Consider the following 12,440-nt stretch of genomic DNA (forward strand, 5'->3'; position numbering starts at 1 on the left):
TGCAAGATCAAACCTATCCATTCTTAAGGAAATCAGCCCTGAGTGCTCACTGGAAGGACAGATCCTGAAGCTGAGGCTCCAATACTTTGGCCACCTCATGAGAAGAGAAGACTCCATGGAAAATACCCTGATGTTGGGAAAGATGGAGGGCACAAGGAGAAGGGGACGTCAGAGGACGAGATGGTTGGACAGTGTTCTTGAAGCTACCAGCATGAGTTTGACCAAACTGCGGGAAGCAGTGGAAGACAGGAGTGCCTGGCATGCTCTGGTCCATGGGCTCACGAAGTCGGACACGACTAAACGACTAAACAACAAAGGAAAAGCGGGACATTCCAGGATCAAATCAGAAATCGGGGTGCCTTCTATAAATCAGGGACTATCCCTGGAAAATAGGGACGCTTGGGGAATCTGCTGAAGTCTACAAGGGTGGGGGGTTTTTTATGGCACACACCTGCCTTAAAACCTCTCCCCTAGAAGGAAGTAAATATGCAGTGCTTTTTTGTGATGGTACTCTATGCCCTCTATACTGCCCATGGAAGACATTTTGTGTTGGCCCGCAAGACACTTTTATTAAGGGGTGAGTACCTGTGTGCCATTTTTCACCACACACACACACACACACACACAGAGAGAGAGAGAGAGAGAGAGAGAGAGAGAGAGAGAGAGAGAGAGAGACTGACTTATTGGAGAAATTTGTAGAAATTTCTGCCTGGACACCAACACAAAACCCGGAAAAGGCAGCCTTTCAGCACAATGAATTCTTCAGGACTCAGAATTTTGTCTATTAGGAACGTTAGCCTGAAGCCTCTCCACTTCTAGCTGCTAATATATCGATTCTGTTTGCAGTACACCTTGCATTGTATTATTTATAAGAAACAATATTCTCTCCTCCCTCGACAGTGTTCTCTGGCTGCAAGAACTGGCTCGGCACGAAAGGTGCTGGAACGATTTTGGTTATGTTTCCATAGCTACCTTTGCTGCTAAATGTGGTTTGCTCCATTTTAAAGTCGACTAGCAATGCATATGTGCAGACATACTGCAACCAGTGGAGTATTTTCAAGCTAATCTCCAGCCTTCCTACTGCTAAGCGAATATCTATGCAATCGGTATATTTGTGAAAGGACGCTTGCAGCATAAATAATTGGGGAACTTGCATTCTGGCTAGAGGTGTGAGTCTACGTATATACAAGCTAGATAATGCAGAAAGGAGGGTGAGTGTTCGCTGTTTGGAGAGGGAGCAGGAAAGGCATTCTGGCATCTCCCTTCACTTTGTATGCTCCAGTCAGCACTTATAATATTATAGATATTTTTCCGTTTTCTTAAAAAAGAAAAGTTTGAGGTAAGCGGGTGCCCCCTAGTGGCTGTTGGTGTGTTTGCCATGTGAAATCCATATGTTTAAACACCAGCCAATGGAAAACAAAAGACCCACCCCGCCTCTTCCAGCAATGTCCCTAAAGTGTAATTATTATTGTATACAGTTATTTTTAGATTTAGATTGTTGCTGAAATCCTCCAGCTTAGGAGGAGGCGTACTGTGCATGTAGATGCATCCAGTGGGTGCACAGCATGTTTTTTAGCGCTGATTTAGCTCTGATTTTTTTTTTTTTAATGCTTTGGGAAATCACTTTGTGGTCTATTTGATTCAAGGCTGTGGTAGAGAGAAATTTCCCCCAGATGCAAGATGATGTGCAGGGACATTTAGCAAAAGGGTCAAGACCAAACTACCCCACGCTGATCATGTTAGATGTATAGATATTCACAGGTATGTCACCGTGACAAAACGTTATGGCTTGTGCTTTTCTTACTGTCTGAAAGTCATTTTAGAAAAGAAAGGAAATCTCAGCCTTGATCTGTCCCCTCCCTGTGCGTGACCATAGGGAAAATAGAAGCATGGTTCTGGGCCAAACTAGACAATACTCCCCCCCCCCTTTAAATAAGGATTGGGGCAGTCAGAATTGGACCTGTGATGTATAGGGATTGGGCAGCCCATTCCCCTATAGCAGAGGCAGGGAATCCTTTTCAGCCTGAGGGCCACATTTCCTTCTCAGCCAAGCTTATAGGGGCCACATATTAGGGCTATGTATTTGATTCAACCAAACCCTGAACTGAATCAGAATTCTTTTCTGTGGGAGGTTCTTCTCAGTTGAGTAAGGTGGTGACAGCCCTAGATTTTCACAGTTTGGAATGGACCACCCAGAACAATCTAGGGCTGGAGGGCAGAGTTGGATATGAAGGAGGAGCAGGTGGTGGGGGGAGAGACACCATGAATGAAAAGGCCTGAGAATGAAGGAGGGAGCAACTGAGCCGGTTGCATCTCTCAGAAGAAGGCAGGAGTGGTGGTAGTGGATGCTGTGGCATTCATATGGAGCCCCCGGTCGTCTCATGGACTATTAACCCGTACACCACTAATCCGCTGCCACCAACAAGGTCCTCCCCTGTAAATCACTTAGTCTCAGTCAGGTTCTTAAGTTAACAAAGAAGAGTGTAGCTTATTGCAGACACAAATAAACTTTAACTGCATTCAAAACGTTGTTACTCTTTACCTTCTTAGTCTTATTTTTATCCTGTCTCTAACTCTTCTACCACCCCTCACACAAGAACCAACTGCACTAACTGTCTCTCTAATTCCATCTGTCTGCCAGCTGCTTTCCTAACTGCCTTTTCCCAACCAACTAACTAAAACAAACCAACCCAAACCTCAGGCTAAGCCCTTTTAAAAACAGGTAGGCTCTGCCTCTGGCTTTTCTATTGGTCTACCTATTAACTCTTTCTCTCTCCCTGTACAGACATTTTCAAATGAACGGGCAAACGCCACAGATGCCTTTGGATGTGGGGTGCTCCTTTTCTGCCTGAGCTCTCCTTTTCCCCACCTGACACCCCTCACTGCCCCTGAAACAGCACTCTCCAAAATCCATGTCTCCTTGCTCATTTGCAAGCATGCCTTCCACACAGGGAAGCTGCTTGGGAAGGAGTACTCAACAGAATTGAACACACACACCCTGTTGTGGGTTGGGAGGAATGGAGAAGACACAATGGGCAGATCTACCCTCATGGTTTATAACGTTAAGGAAGGGATAAGGAACGGTTATCATAATGGATTTGGACACATTACATTTTGCTTGTAACATTAATAATCCGTTATCAAAATGTGACACTAGAGAGTGCTGCAAAGCAACCAGGAACTGGCAGTATGGGAAAGTGTGTTGTTATGGAGGGAACAACGTAAGGAATGTTTTTATTTTACCAGTATGCCCTGTGACGTTTCAGAACAAGGTATCCAATATCATTCTAAGAACGTTAAAAAGCTCCATGTAGATCCAGCCAATGTCTTCTTCCTGCTCCCCCTTCTGACTGTATGTTTAAATTACACCTACCTAAACACATTTAAAAGGGCACTGGATGTCAATCAGCCAAAGGCCCAGTTAAAGAGGAGTGTTTTTGCCTGGTGCCTAAAGATGTATAATGAAGGCGCCAGGTGGACCTCCCTAGGAGGAGCGTTTTATAAATGGAGAGCCACCGCTCTCATGTTGCCACCCTCTGGACCTCTCTAGGAGCAGGTACATGAAGAAGGGCACAACATTATGACATCATATGATTGACAGCTGGGCCTGTCAAAGTTGGCCCACAGGGGGTGGAGGAGCCAAAACATCTGAAGGGCATCAAGTTGGTCTGTGTGCTCAAAATAGTGAGTGTGCATCCACAGCATGATATCACACACACACACACACACACACACACACACACACACACAGCACTCTTTGCTCAGGTTGGAGCTCTTCGGTTCCCATTTATTTATGTAGACTGTGATCTGCTTTTTCTTTTCTTCTTTTCAGATTCAGAGACAGCAGAAGAGCAACCCAAAGCTGAAATATTCATCAGGATCTACACTCAGGCTTAAGGAGATTTTTATTTTATTTTAATCAGTTCCATGTTCTACAACAACAAAAAAATCAAACAGAAGCTTAAGAGCTTAAATGGGACGTGCCAGCACGGAATGGTTTCCTCGCACACTGCCAAACTCATGCCCTGCAGGGCAGCCCTCACTTTCCTTTAGAGCCCATCTGGGATTCATGCAGGAGCATCTGTGTCACCATTGCCAAATAATAATGTAGCTAAGTAGCCTTGGACAGGTAGCTAACAGGCATCTGATCATGGCCAGGACCTTTGCTAATGGGATGCAACAAAGCTCTTCTCAAAGCTAGGGTGGCCACTTATGCATCACCGAAAGAGAGGACAAAGAAAGGAGAGTGGTTTGCATAAAATTTGCATATGTTAATTCATATGTATAGGTGAAAAATTCTATAATTTAAAATAGAAATCTCTCCATCGTGGGGGTATGGGGTAAGGGGATTTGTGTGCTGATAGCAGATTTGAGCCTTGGTCTCTCAGGTCCTAGTTCAACACTCTACCCCCCCCCCCATACTACACTGGCTGCTGTTATGGTTATTTTGTAGCAGCAGTATTATGGGATGCATATGTCACTCTTCAGCATAGGATCTAGTAGCCAGTCAGGTAAGCCAATAGGACTACTAGTGTTGCAGAGTCAGGGCAAGTGAGTGGAGGGGGGCTGACAAGGGAGGAGTTAAGGGCCAGGTGAGATGTGACAGTATTTTCTCACTTGCTAATGGACTGAATGACTTTTTACAAGTAAATTGCAGACTTGGGAGGGAATGCAAACCACCAAATGCAATACCCCCCCCCCCACACACACAATGGAGATAGCAGGCACAAGTGGTCTGATCCAGATCTGGACTGCAGCAGGGGGCAAGGGTGCTTAAGCCAAATCCCTTTTGCTTACAATTTGCTTTTTCAAAGTCATTCACACAATTGCTAATTGGGTAAATGGCTTTTTTTGTCTTGTTTATCCTAAGCCTGGAAATATTAGGAAGGAAGTCTCAGTGAACAGAAAGTGAGCTGGATTAAAAGGTTTTTCTATAGGCCAAGCAGGCATGCACCTTATGGCCATCTTAGCTTCAACAACTCATAGACAGACTCATTCAAAAACAGTTGTGCCACTGGGTGGGCACAGAAGGAATCACACAGGAACTTAAAGCAGGTTGCTGTCCAGTAGGGGTCTCAGGACTGATTGAGGTCAGTGAAAGGCATTACTGTTGGCTGTCCTTGACACTGGGCTAACTAATGGCTAACTAATGGATGCTTTAACTGATATTCCTGCATTGCAGAGGGTTGGACTAGATGACCCTTAGGGTCCCTTCCAATTCTAGAGCCAGTGTGGTTAAGAGAGGTAGACTCGTAATCTGGTGAACCGGGTTTGCTTCCCTGCTCCTCCACATGCAGCTGCTGGGTGACCTTGGGCTAGTCACACTTCTCTGAAGTCTCTCAGCCCCACTCACCTCACAGAGTGTTTGTTGTGGGGGAGGAAGGGAAAGGAGAATGTTAGCCGCTTTGAGACTCCTTCGGGTAGTGATAAAGCGGGATATCAAATCCAAACGCCTCCTCCTCCTCCTCCTCCTCTTCTTCTTCTTCTTCTTCAGTTCTATGATCTTCCTCTTCTTCTTTTTCATCAATAGTCTTTGAGAAACAATTTGAACATTTTATAAATTTCTGCTTGATCAGGAGCCTGTGTGTTTCACACAAAGCATTGGACCTGGGGAATAGCCACAGTCAGGCATTTATTTTAAATAACGGGGAGCAGTCGTTGCTGCTTTGGCTATGCACCATACCTTTAAAGTACATTTAACACACACCTGAAAGAAGCCTGGGAACTGTAGTTTGTTAAGGGTACTGGAAACTGTAGTTCAGAGGCAAACTTCAGTTTCCACGATTCTTTGTGTGTTTTGAATGTGCTTTCAATGTGTGGCATGTATACAACTTTAGCCTCACAATCCTAGGTGTGCAACCTGATATCTGTACCATCAGCAGAGACTTATTCAGCCTGTAACCTCCATCTTGGCTCTGAGTTTACATGTGACTCCTATGGTTACAATATCAGGCAAAATTTTGGTACATTTTAAAAAAAGTTATCCTCCCCATCTGCCCTGCTTGCTCTGTGCAACATCTTGCCTGGTGAAGAATTCTGGGGAACTTGAAAGCTTATTCTCTTTTTGTGACCTTTGGGTTGGCCTTAGGCCTTGCCTAACTATAGATTTTGGAGGACGTCCCCACCCCCAACCCCTTATGGATCAATACTGTTGCCTATGCTTTTAAAAATATAAATCTGATCCATCTCTGAGTCATGCTGTCCCGGTCTCAGTATATTAGGATGCCATGAGCAATTCAGGGGAAGTAACATCTGAGTCTGGAGCCTTTCAAGCAGCAGCCTGCTGAGGTGAGGCACTCAACAATCCTCCTGCCCTAAGGTCATACTCAGCGAGGAGTCCCTGGAATTAGACCCACCTCATGCATCGTGATTGAAAACTCCATCCCAGCCGAGAAGCAATGCCTGGAAATAACTTGTTGGTAAGTAGACAGAAGTCTGTAAATCCCGCTTACTGCTCAGCATCTGCCAGCAGCCACAGTCGGCTGCTCCGCTCCGGTGCCTCCGAATCTCAATAAGTCCCCTGCACTCCTCGGCTGCTGCCTTGGTTTTCCTTGGTCACTCTTCGTCACTCTTGACTGCTCCTTGTCTCTCTTCATCAGCCTTAGCAGTGCTCAGCCTCGCCATCTCCCTCTCCCTCCCCTTCTGATTTCTCTCTCTTGCTAGCATGTCCCCACGCAGGGCAACTTTTCAAACTCAATATATTCCCTAATATTCTACGTTCTCTGCCACCCACTCCAAAAGAGGCCGTGACACAGATGGAGATTGACACGGGGGCATCAGAAAGCGCAGAGAGAGAAGCATTTCTAAGAGAAGATGGAGAGAGAGAAGGTTATTCCCTTAAGAAGAACTTACTTTGGAGGCAGCCTGTTCAGAATAGGCCCATTTCTCCACTTGAGAGCAGACCGGCAATTTGGCACGGAGGCTAAGCCATTGTTGTTATTATTATTAAGATTTATATTGCCATCCATTAAAAAACATTCCCTGGGCAATTTACAACAAAATATTAAGCAAGACGATAAATAATAACAAGAACAGGAAGCCAACAATCAGCCATAAAAGTTCAAGAAAATTCTTGAAGGAGACAGCATAAAATAGTTTATAGCCCAGATTTAAAACTGCTAAAAGGACTGGGTGAATTTATTTGGCACCCAAAAGACTACAGCACCAGTTTGCTCTGCCTGACACTAGTTCTGGCTTCATCTACTATTGGTCTCCCTGCCTTCTCGCTACTCAATCTAATAAGCACCAGCCACTATGCAGCTGAACATGCTTAGTATCCTCTACCACAGTCATAGGCAAACTCGGCCCTCCAGATGTTTTGGGACTACAACTCCCATCATCCCTGACCACTGGTCCTGTTAGCTAGGGATGATGGGAGTTGTACTCCCAAAACATCTGGAGGGCCGAGTTTGCCTGTGCCTGCTCTACCACATGAACATAAGCCCTTAGCAATCAGTGTAGTTTCTGATCACATGGAGGAGCCTGTCCATGTACTTTACAGCCTGATATTCAACAGGGGGAGACAGCTAAACCACCACCATTCTGTCAAAGAAAGGTGCATTGTTGACTGGGTTGTAGTTGGCATAAACCTCTGGGTTCATTTCAGTGCCTCCCCCCCCCCCTAGTGGCTGCACCACCAGCTTCTTGGGGACCATCCTATCATTCAATGAAGCATTCACCGCACTCTGGTTCTACCTAGTCCACCCTCCATGGCTTGCACAAACCAGTGAGCATGGGTCAAGAGACCACGTAGTAGACCACACAACTGCAAGAAAATTGTCTGCATCTTCAAGCATCAATAGCTGAAACTGATTCCACAAAATGGATGGAATGGTACATCAGATGCCTCAACTGCTATTGCATCACTGATGATTTAGCTGTGTTTGTTAAAGATGTGGTTATGCTCCAGTTGCTCCCCTTGATTGTCCATTCTTTATTTTCTTTGCTCAGTTTCTCAACAAAGCAGCATCTCTTGAACTTCAGCAATGTTTACTTTCTCTTGTTTAAGAACATGTTATTCTCTTGAATACTTTTCAAATTCAAATTGTATGTGCAGAAACCACACAGTACAATGCAGAGTATCATTAGTCCCCTTTTGCTCTTGCAAGATTTCCCCTTGAAACCACATCACATGAACCCACATATGCTAAATATGTCCCTCTTTCTATTTCATTTCTCTCTGTGTGCTTCAGTGAAAATCCAAACATTGCAATTCAATCCTTGTTAAAATCTATCGGTAATCAAATACGCATATATTACCGTTTTCATCTCCCAGCTGGTAGATGTTGGCAATGTGTGTGTAAATAATAATGATAATGATGATGATAATAAACAAAACTAGATTTTATTTCATCTGATATAGATGCTAAGACTTTGCACATTTGAAGCAGATTGGGGTGGGGTGACTTATCCCATTTTCCTTTTAAGCATTAATTTGGTGTGTCCATCATTGTTTTACAGTTTACTCTTTTTTTGAGCCCCAAGAATGAGGCTCTTTACTCATAAACAGCCCATTGCTCCTCTTCACCAAAGTGATGGGCTTAGCATTCAGAAACTGCCTGTCATATAACTTCTGATCCTTTCCTGTAGCCTATGGGATATGCATTGCACACACATCTTATTTCTACTATACTACAAAAACAAACCCACCTGCACAAGTTTCAGTGTGGCACAGCTGGCAGATATTTAGACCCATCTGCACTATACATTTAAAGCAGTATCACACCACTTTAAACACTCATGGCATCCTGCAAAGGATCCTGGGGCCTGTAGTTTGTTCAGGGTGCTTAGAATGGTTAAAGGTAAAGGTACCCCTGCCCATACGGGCCAGTCGTGTCCGACTCTAGGGTTGTGCACCCATCTCACTAAAGAGGCCGGGGGCCAGCGCTGTCCGCAGACACTTCCAGGTCACGTGACCAGCGTGACAAAGCTGCATCTGGCGAACCAGCGCAGCACACGGAAACGCCGTTTACCTTCCCGCTAGTAAGCGGTCCCTATTTATCTACTTGCACCCAGGGGTGCTTTCGAACTGCTAGGTTGGCAGGCGCTGGGACCGAGCAACGGGAGCGCACCCCGCCGCGGGGATTCAAACCGCCGACCTGACGATCAGCAAGTCCTAGGTGCTGAGGTTTTTACCCACAGCACCACCCGCGTCCCTGCTTAGAATGGTTAGGAGAGCCCTATTCCCTTCACAGAGCTACAATTCCCAGCAGTCCCTGGGAAGAAGGATCAAATGTTAAACCACTCTGGAAATTGTAGCTCTGTCAGGGGAATTGAACTAGATGAGCTTCTATGGAAGCCGCCCAGAGTGGCTGGGGAAACCCAGCCAGATGGGCGGGGTACAAATAATAAATTATTATTATTATTATTATTATTATTATTATTATTATTATTATTAAGGTCCTTTCAAACTCTATGATCCTAAAGGGATGGTCTTGGTTGCCAGTTAGGTACTTGTAATGTGGAATGGTAACTTCAATTGTTTAGAATCCGCATGTGTATTTCAGAGGCTTAGGTCCACTCCTCTGCAACAGACAGTAATCCAGCTCCAAGGTGAAGGTGAATCTAGAACTAACCACAGGCCAGGATACTATGCCATATCAATATTGCATAAATAGCATGTCTGTTAATGGTATGGTCCTTAACTGCTGAAATTTCCCAGCATTTTGGAGCTTGAGTGGAAACAGAAAGCCCTTGACCAGATCTGCTAAATTAAAAGAGGTCCTGCCCCTTAATTGAATATAGATACATTCATTGATCCAGTACAAATATTGCAACTTCTACATGCAACAATTATTTCTACTCAGCCTAATGGAATAAAAAACGGGGAAGGACTTCTTGACTTGGCATCTTGTAAACTGCTCTCAGGTTACTTTAATGGTGGGATACAAAGCTCTTCAAATAAAATTTACAAATCCATATATTTACATATATCTACTAAATTTCTCATAGGGTATGTACCAGGTGGGCCCAGATTTTCACAATGTCATGTAGGAGGGTAGGAGATAAAAAAAAAATGCCCCACCTCACTAGCCTTCCCCAGTTTTGTATCTTCCAGATGTTGCTGGACTACAGCTCCCATCATCCCCAACCTTTGGCCATGATGGCTGGGGTTGTAGTCCAAAACATCTGGAGAGCACCATGCTGTGGAAGTCTACCCCACACCAACCAGGATGCGGGTGATTCTTCATCAGAACCCTCTGATCTTCTACTTTTAATTTCCACGAAGCTCCTAATCATATGCAGCAAACAGAGCAGAGCAAGAAGAACCACAAGCAGCCCCCTCCCTCCCTCCCTTGCATAGTTTCCTTTACCAGATTAAATATTTAAATCAATACCACATCCAATTCTGTAGTCATTTTGTTATTTATGTTAATATTTAATTCAATAAAAGCCCACATTTTAGAATGCTTTCCAATTTATTTTATGCCACGACTGCAGCTGTAACTTTTGTATAGCGTTGATGGGGGTTGCCAGATGTCCTTTGTTTTTAACGGGGATTTGCCTTCTTTTAAAGAACTGCTGCTTGCTTGGGAAAATTATAGTTTTTGTAGGGTACGGCGCAGGCTCTTTGTTTCAGACGTCAAACTTCCTAAAGATCCCTGATTCCTGACATGTTGATCTGGCCCCCCTAAATGCTCAACAGAGCAATGCGACCCGAGTATAGGAATGCAATTCAGTATCACACTAATATGATTGTTCTATCAGTGCATTCATTCTTGCTTGCCAGATGAAAACTATCTCCCCTTCTGCACCCTCTTCTGGGGGTTCTCCTGAACCTCCAGAGTGGATTTGGGGGTGGTATGGGGACATGCAGAGGGAGGATGGCAAAGCCCTGTTGTACTAGCAGGAGTCCCTGCACTGAGTTCTACACCATGTTAGTTGAATCTGGCCCTATGGCTATAGGACAGAGAGTGCTTATATTTGAACCTAGGAATGCAGCTGCTTGAGCACCATCAGGGCTGGCCTGTGGAGATGATGTCAAAGCCCCCACTTAGCAGAATGGACAGGGGAGACCCCCAAATGCATCAGGGCTGGCTGACCACATTTTGAAGTACAGTGGTACCTCGGGTTAAGAACTTAATTCATTCTGGAGGTCCGTTCTTAACCTGAAACCATTCTTAACCTAAGATACCACTTTAGCTAATGGGGCCTCCCGCTGCCACCGCACCACCGCCGTGCGATTTCTGTTCTCATTCTGAAGCAAAGTTCTTAACCTGAGGTACTATTTCGGGGTTAGCGGAGACTGTAACTTGAAGCGTCTGTAACCTGAAGCACCTGTAACCTGAGATACCACTGTACATGAAGTTAGACACTGCCTATTATGTATTGAAGTTCTCACCCTGGCCACCATGCGTATTGTGTATATAGTTTTCACTCAGGTCCACGTCAGTTAATTTAGGCAGGAAACCCTGGGTTGTTGTTACAATGTTGACAGCCGGCTGCCTATAAAAGCAGGCCGGCTGAGCTGTTCAGTTCAGTTCAGTTCCAGCTTATTTATAAAGAACTACTTAGAGAAATCTCTGTGTCTTCTGCTATGTCCACCCACTACTTAATACTGCCCTCTAAAGAACTCTGCTGCATAAAACCATTAAGTCCGCAGGGTGGTGGCGACAGACTGTTAAGTCCAGAATCTACTGTGGCCTAACAAAGATGGTCAAGAACTCTCTTGTCTCTCTCAAAGAAGAACAGGTCAGCAGAAGGAATCTCCTGGCCCTACCTCCATTGCAAGTAAGTCCAGTGCCACTTAGTGACTAAACAAGGTATCAATATCCACACAGTAAAAAGGCTGTCAACTCTGATAAATAAAACAAGTAAAAACTGCCCCTCAAACTCTAAGTATGTGCAGTTTCACAACTTTGGTGCCTGAGCTATCAGCTAGCAGCCTAGCCGACCTCACAGCAATGTTATGGAGATAAAAAGGAGGAGGGGAAGGACAATATACACAGCACTGAGCTCCTGTGAGGAAATATCAAGAGGCAAAACTGTTCTCTGTAAATTAGACTTTGGTGAATTGTTTTAGAACAGGGTTTTTAGGTTACATTTATTATATATACATTTATTATATATATTAATTGTCCCCCAAAAAGTGAAATTTACAAAAGTAAACATTAAAACCAAGGATAAACAACCCAAAATACACCAAGAAACACAATTTACTTCATAAAACATTTAAATATCTACCCCTAACTCCACAAACCTGCCTTTGTGAAGAGTGATATCACTCGTCCCAGCCTAGTTCCACAGCAATTCATGGATTTGTGGAAGGAGGAATGCTGCCGTAACTGGAGATTTGTAACTCCAGCTCTGAAGAAAACAAAGGTGACAGAGAGATAAATAAGAAGTTTTTTTGGGGGGGACTCACTGGCTGGCATCTCCATTGGTTATGGATCATTTAAAAGCAAGGAGTAACATTCAGTCTAGTCTGAAAATTAGCTGAA

At 44.4% G+C, this 12,440-nt stretch overlaps 1 long non-coding RNA gene across 2 annotated transcripts; it reads left to right on the top strand.

Moving 5' to 3' along the window:
• The first annotated feature begins 2,389 nt into the window (after nucleotides 1–2,389).
• On the top strand, nucleotides 2,390–8,347 carry LOC308586314. 2 transcript variants are annotated; one of them, XR_014007796.1, is made up of 3 exons: nucleotides 2,390–2,722; nucleotides 6,214–6,419; nucleotides 7,626–8,347. It is a non-coding gene; the product is annotated as an uncharacterized lncRNA (long non-coding RNA). The 2 variants fall into 2 exon arrangements; XR_014007797.1 differs by lacking the exon at nucleotides 2,390–2,722 and adding an exon at nucleotides 3,078–3,221.
• The last annotated feature ends 4,093 nt before the right edge of the window (nucleotides 8,348–12,440 follow it).

This window comes from Podarcis bocagei (assembly GCF_964188305.1).
Source record: "Podarcis bocagei genome assembly, chromosome: 4".
In the NCBI taxonomy this organism is placed as follows: Eukaryota; Metazoa; Chordata; class Lepidosauria; order Squamata; family Lacertidae; genus Podarcis; species Podarcis bocagei.